Source organism: Coenobita brevimanus, chromosome 33 (genome assembly GCF_032717465.1).
Source record: "Coenobita brevimanus isolate Jiangsu-jjx chromosome 33, ASM3271746v2, whole genome shotgun sequence".
In the NCBI taxonomy this organism is placed as follows: Eukaryota; Metazoa; Arthropoda; class Malacostraca; order Decapoda; family Coenobitidae; genus Coenobita; species Coenobita brevimanus.
In genome coordinates, this window is record NC_136986.1 from 43,954,475 (window position 1) to 43,962,409 (window position 7,935).

Sequence of the window (7,935 nt, forward strand, 5' to 3'; positions counted from 1 at the left end):
GAGATTACCTTCAAGACTTCTGATGTGTGTATTTTAGCTTGCTTTAGAGAAGTACTGTAAGCAGTTCCACTGAAAATAATGTATTGAACGATTGCATAGTTGGTGAATCAGCCATATTAATCCAAACAAAAGGCAGTGCAGTATGACGCTATAACCACGGCAAAGTACGAGGAGTTGAAGTGTAAACTTACTAAACTGTGTAATGGAGCCAGGGAAACATTTAAAAGTATTATTTATTTTAGAATTTAGTTACTAAGATGATCAGTTTTTCATGTGATGGTACTGGGCCACTTCCACAGCTCAAATACTAAGTAGTGTTTGCATGGAATATGATTATTAGTCACTGGTATGGTATAGTTGTCTTGTTACCAGCACTACTGAGCCTCCTGTCTGGGTACACTTGGTCATCAGCTGAACTGAAAGGGGTTAGGGATTTATATCAGGTTAGAACAGTTGTTTTATAGGCAATGTCAGTCATTAGGTATAGTCTCCAGGTAGTATAGGGTTTGATGAGAGCATTAACATTAGGAAGAGGAGTCAAGTAGTAAAGGGTTTGATGAGGGCTTAAACTCCTTTTGAGTAGTGCCTCCCACAGTGGGTAAAAATTAATTAGGTACCTCAAGACTAAAGCAGAAAATATTAAATACTGTACAAAGCCCAAAGATGTAGTAATAGCTTGTATTGCAGTTATACTTCAATCCAGTTAGGTATTTTATAACCATAACCATATGATTTTACTTAGCTTTTGGAAAGCTTTGAATTGGGTTGGGTATAGACAGCTTTCATTAACACCTTAATTACTAGATGACTCCTAAGCAGAATATAATTGTCTGACAGTAGCAAAAAAAATAAGGTATGTAACCAGATGAGAGGGAAACTGCTATAATGATTTTTCACTTGATTTATGTTATGTTCAGATAATGATACTCAGCATGAGAGATGCTTTTGAATTATAGGAGTTACATACAGCCTTCCTTAACCATTCCTGCAATCTTCATACGTTCTTCATCGTAGGAGGGACTTTTGAAACTGAGGGGTTACATTGTTATCTGTAATTTGTTTGGTAGGAGAGAAACAAAGGTACTTGGAGAGACTTTAACCTGCCCCGTCCCGGAGACGTGAATTCACGTCCTCACATGATGTGCACTCATATCCCGGAGACGTAAATTAACTCAGCAACATTGCAAGGTCCCTAATTTGCACAATTTTCAATTTTCGCGAGTGATTTTTGGCACGTATACACGGGACACCTTCCTCTACAAGATGCCAGGCAGGGACAATGCCTTACCCAGCATGACCTCCCCCCCCCCCTGCATGACCATTTCTCAGCAATTCACCTGTTATCAGTGACCTGGCCAGTAAAGCCATGTCATGCCACAGTATGAAATTCAGGGCCAGAGTGATTCCCCAATCGATGACAATGTGGAGGACAAACATTAGAGGAAGAAACAGTCAGAAATGATGATCAGGTAATGTGGCAAAAAAAGGTCAGGAACGGTGATGAGTTAGTGAGTGAAACAATGCTTATAATGCCTATATTACCGTTTGAAAACCAATATACTCGAACTACATATAAATTCGTACCAAATAAATAAATAAATACCGTTTATGAGTGGTGTAGAATAGTTATCCTCCCATAGAACTCTCTTTCTTTGCAGCCAGCCTGATAGAAAACCCTGTAAGGTAAGGAGGTGTTCCTACCTGGATCGAGTATTAACTCAGGTGAGCAATTTCTCTATGAATTTTCGATGTTTCTCACCAAAAGCGGATGTTTGAGCCAAAAAAAAAAGAAGGTCCAAATATGTTGGGACTGGGGCATACCACTGCCCAGAAAACGTCGGGATGGGGCGGGTTAAACTGGAAGTTACAGCCTTTATCAGTCCATACAGTAGGAGACCTTTTGTAAGTTGAGTAAAATCATCAGATGGTAGGAATGTACTACAAAGACATCACCCTACTGAAGGGGTTGACACTGTGTATAGGGCAGAATCTATTAATTTATATTTAGACTTTGAGTATGCCTTACCCATTTATATAGTTACAAAATTATTAAAACTTCATGACTTCACATTATATTATCTATATACTTCATGTGTATGCCCTAGTTGGTCCATCTTAACTTGGCTGAGATATTAGTCCTTGCCCATATCCTGTTTCTCAGTGGCAGAACAAGACAATACTGTGGCTCTGTATCCTTCCCGTAACGTCTTTGCCACTAGCACCATATTCCATTGTTAATCTCGTGTAACAGCACAGCATTCATGATGGTAATTTAAAAGCCAAGTTAAAGTGGACATTGTTTAGGGTTAAGTTCTGATTGTATTATGTGGATCGGAGTCAGTAGCAATGTTGTTTCCATTCGTACTTCACTACATTTAGAATTGGCAGAGCTTCCTTCATACTTAGAGTTCTTAGAAGCATTGTATATTTTGCATTTGTTTGTAGTGAAAAAGTAGCATTAAATGTAAATTTGTAATTATATGTTTGATTTCTGCATTTTATCTTTCTTTGTTAATGTCATTCGTAAAGTGTAAGTTAATCTAGTCTCGTAAGTCCTGATACGTAAAGCTCGTTTTGTGTCCGTAGTCCTGTCATTGCATAGTTTACCACCCTATGTATGGCAAGAGTCTGTACTGTTTCATGCTTGTTACTGCCAAAGTATTTTATTCAACTTAGAAACGGCCTCTTGTCATGTAAGGGTAACTTCATCTCCCACTAATATCTATCTAATATATATAGATAGATAGATAGATAGACACAATGTCTGTGTATCTATCTATATATAATGTCTATCTATATATATATATATATATAGATAGATAGATAGATATACACACACACATATATATATATAGATAGATAGATATACACACACATATAGATAGATAGATAGATAGATATACACACACACACATATAGAGAGAGAGAGAGAGAGAGAGAGAGATATTCCTTATGTCTTCATGTTGTTTTCCATTTCACTTACCTCTTGTGTTAACATTCTATGTCAAAGTTCTATAACTACTGGTGAAATAATAGTCATAAGTACACTTATACAATTTTATTTAATTACATTCCAGTTACATGTACAAACAGTGTAGTATGTGCTCAGTGACATACAGGAACAGGTGTAATAAATATAAATAACTTATTACCTGTTTTGGAAGTCCTTGAGTGTAGAGTCTGTAATAAAAAAAGACATTAGTAAATCTGAAAGAAAAAAAAATAATAATAATAATAGAAAGGAAGAAAGACTCATTCACACTGATGTGCAGGGGTGGGGTAACCTGACCAGCTCCAGGCTACACCTCCACCAGGGTGTCTGACCCACTCACCCCAGGCATTGAGGTGGACCCCAGTGAGTGGGGGTGTGGCAGCTGGGAGTACCAGCTGCCACACCTCCACTCACCGGAGTCCATTACAGCACTGATGAGAGTGGTGGTGGTATGGGTGGTGCGTGTGTGTGGGGGGCAAGACTAAAGTCTTCACCCACACCACCACCACCCCACCAGCCACAGTACTGGTGGTGATGGTGATCGGGGTAGTGAGTTGTATGTGGCAGGACTAAGTCTCCACATACACACACAACTCACTCCCACCACCACCACCACAAGCTGGGGTGAGCAAGTGGATCAGATCACACCTGATGGAGGTGCTGGGTAGGGGGGGGGGTTTACCCACTGGAGCTGGCCAGGTGGGGGAAGAGAAAGGTAAAAAAGCTGGGAGGAGGAGAGAGAAATTATGAGTTGGGGCCGAGATGGGGAGACAGATTGCCCCGCCGGCAGGCCAACCCCGTATAATCCCACCTGAGGATTGGTAATCTGGTCCCTATCTAAACCCCTGCCCACCCCTCCCCTCCCCCCCTCCCAGCCCTTTCCCTTCCCCCACCACCCCTGCACATCATGGCTTATATTCCCATTGGTTAAGGAAAGTCCCTAGCACCTCTTCCTTGATTGATTATTTATACATATTAGCATCTAAGTGTAATATGCAAAATAAGTCATTAGGAAAGAAGTGTTAGTCAGCCTCCCACACCAATGAGAATACAAGCCACATGGACACACACATGCACACAGACAGAGGGAAAGAGAGAAGATAGAGGGAAGGATGGTGATTCCTGGGCAGCCACTCCTGGGATTCTGCACTGGCCCACAGGTGAAGAGAGGGAGGAGAGGTAGTGAGTGGGAGGAAGGAGGTAAGTAGTAAGGATGGGGAAGGATTGGAAAAGGATGAAGTCTGCAGCCACCTGAAAAGAAAAGAGAAACTGTTAGTACAAATACTGAAAAAGTGGGTGTGGTGAGCTAGCAAAAATAGTGTTACTGTAGTTACCCCTTCAGCCTCAGCATTTTCTTTAATATGCTATCAGCCTGGAAGATACTACTCATGGTGCAGGATAGAGCCAGCATTTATAAACCCCTTCACTACCAGAAGTCTCCTTGGGCTGAATAAAATTATCTGAAGATACCGAGAATAAAATATGATAATTTTTTGGGTGCCAAGAATAAAATCTGACAAGTCTTTGGGTTGAGGAAGGTACCTAGAAAGAACACAGGGGTGACTGAAGCTTAATCATATATAATGCTACCAGCTCACGTCAGTCAGTTCCCTACCCATAAATATACTAAGACTACAGTAGGCCAGTCCTGAGTCCCTACACTAGGCAACTTGGGACTGGCGGTTCTTTATACCTCTGACTTGCACCTTACCAACCTAGCTCTATCTCTTTTACTCTAATTAGGGCCTAAAACTGCCATCATTCCTCCTTGAGTGATGAGCTGTAACAACAGATTAGCACTACAATATAATACTAGTCACAAAACAGTGCTATGGGAAAAATGTTGAGCCATAGCATTACCTAATTCTCGCATTAAGAAAGAACGAAAATCGGGGCGAAGTTAAGATGAATGAACTATACCTGCTGGCATCTTAGCATATCATACCCATTCTTTTCTACCCAACCCAATTATTTTCCTCCTTCCTCACCTCCAAACCCATCCATTTTCTTCCTTCTTCACCTCTGAACCCACCCATTTCCTTCCTTCCTCACCTCTGAACCCACTCATGTCCTTCATTCCTCACATCTGAACCCATCCATTTTCATCCTTCATCCCCTCTTAACCAACACTGTCTTCCTTCCTTACCTCTTACTAGCCTATCTATAAACCCATCTCAGTAGCACACTTCCTACAGCCTAACCTCAAGCCACTACACTCCTGATGAGGCAGTACAGAGTGGATGATGGACGGATGGTGGCAAGACTAAAACAAAACTGAAGTCCTAATTAAACAGCCTACCTTTGGCTCACTCTAGTCCTGATGGGATAGATGATGGATGGTTAGCGGAAAAAAAAAAAATTACTCAGGTTGAATGGGTAATGCCTATCCCTTTCTAGTGCTGTATCAATCAATCATTTCCTGTGGCACCCTCGGGGATGCATAAACTGAGAAAAATAAATTATAAAAAATACGTACTGTCATAAACTGAGAAATAAACAATAAAAAATATGTAAAGTTATTATACTGAACAGAGGAAGCAAATGATAACTTACAACGCTTGCAGAACATGGGTGCTCAACCTTTTCAGCAAAACATACGAACTTCACTTTGAAACAGTCTCTCTGGGAACTTTATGTGGGAACTTTATATTCAAAAAATCATGCAGGGAAGTTCGTATTCTGACAGTCTTGCAAGAAACATCATATTCAAACAATCTTGCTTGAAACCTTATATTAAAACACTCTTGCCGGAACTTAATATTCAGACAGACATGGCAGGCTACACTCGTCTTTTTATCAACTTTAAGAATATCTATCACTGTCATGCAGAGTGCTGGAGGGGACATCTTTTGGTGACACTAACAAGACATACGGTTCTACTGCCCAGTTATACAAGTGTCCCTCAACTCCCTATCCCCTAAAGGTAGGACGGTGGATGGCAAGCAAAGAGCAAATATTCATATAAACATGGGGGCCATAACATAAACATTTTTCAACATTATTCAAGACTAAAATGTGGTAATCTGGCAACAAATAATGGAAGAATATCACTTGCTAGGAAGAGGTGCATCACAGAAATTTGGAGCAACATGGCAGACTGAGCATCCTTCTTCTACAGTCCCTATCTTCATAAACGCTGCTGGATACTGATAATCATGATTCTCTTGTACTGATAAGTGAAAAAATAAATATTTAAATAAATAAATAACAATATAAAACTTTAAACTGCTTCCACAGCCTCTGCTTTTGGTTTATGATCCTAAGTTGGTTTATTTGGTTTATTTTTACGGGACAGTACTGGGCCACTGAATATTCCGTCTATGTTTGGTAAGTACGAAGTAAATCCGTGTGTGGGGAGGTGTGCTAGTGAGGTAGAGGATTCCTAGGGCTTAAATGGTGAGTGAATGAGCGTGGCCCAGTTCATAAGGTATGTTGTCAATCAGTTCTCTCACTAGAGTATTTTCTTTCACAACTTTCTATAATAATGATTTACGTACAGTTCATATATATATGTGTGTTTGTGTGCATGCACCAACTGTGGAAGCAGCCATTAGCCCTCTGAATCCATATATTTCCTTTTTAATTTATTCTTGCCAGTACGAGATTATTTTATCACGGGTAAGAAAGATCTATCACATGTAAGGGGTCTATCATGACTGTATCTATTAAGGCTATATCAATCAAGGGTGTATCTATCAATGCTACATCTATCAAGGGCTCAAGGCCATATCAAAGCTGTATCTCATTTTACTTCACTTATGCATCAACATTCTTGTGTATGTCAGCCCTAGTCACCTAAGGACTGCTCTCCTCGCTGGCTGATCTCTGGTAGACTCCCTATTCAGTCCCTTATCCCTGTGGTCGCACTTCCAGGTCTTTTTCGGTTTGCTTCTCGCAACCCTACCCCTGATGTTCACACTTCTCACCTTCCTCATCCAACTGTCATCCACCATCCTCTCCACATGCCCAAACCATCTCAATCTACCTCTCCTCATCACAACACCAATACACTCCAGTCCCATCCCTCCTCTGAAGTCTTCCATTGTAAACCTAGCCCCCACAGGCCTCGCATTTAAGGATGCACTACACATCCACCACCGTCTTTTCTGTACATCTGAGCCTATGAATATCCTCTTCCTTTACTGCTCAGGTCTCATTACCATACAACATTACACTCCTAATAAATGCTGTATGTCTATCAAGGCTATGCAGAGACTATATCACGGTTGTATCTATCATGGCTGTATCTATTAATGCTTTATCACACTTATATCTATCAAAAGCTGTACCTAACCCCTCTAATTCAGCAACCCTAAACAGAATAAAAAGCAGATTAACCCCTAACGCGTGGGTTGATGTGTATAGCCGTCACGATTTTGGTCGCGGAGCAATGCCGGTTGACGTGTACAGCCGCAAGTGTCATCCCACCACCCTTTGAACTTTAACAGTACTTATCCTTACTCATCGAGGGGACCACCTAGAGTCATGGGGATACTTTCACTTGAACGAGGAAGAGTTGGTGAATCTTATGTATCTTTAATTTCTTCTCTAGCTGTTATAGTCTGGCAGATATTAGTGTTTGAAGTAAGGGTATTTTTTCCGAAATCATGAAATTCCCCATAGGGAGGAGTATGCGACATTGGAAAACCCATGGCGTGTAGCGGGTAAAGAGAGCAAGAATAAAATAAAAAGGACAAAGACTCATCAGGCTAAAACTTATATTACTAAAAAACACAATAAAACAAGCTTACCTGTCCCTGTATGTCACTTAGGCAGCAAAAAATCAATGGTGAGCACATACTACACAGCTGTCTTAAAAATCACACAAAGACATAAAAAAAAATAAATAAAGAGAGACAGAGAAATAAATCATTCACATTATTCACAGCCAGTCCTCATGATAAGGTGCGTGTTTTCGAATATATCAAAAATTTTCTATATGA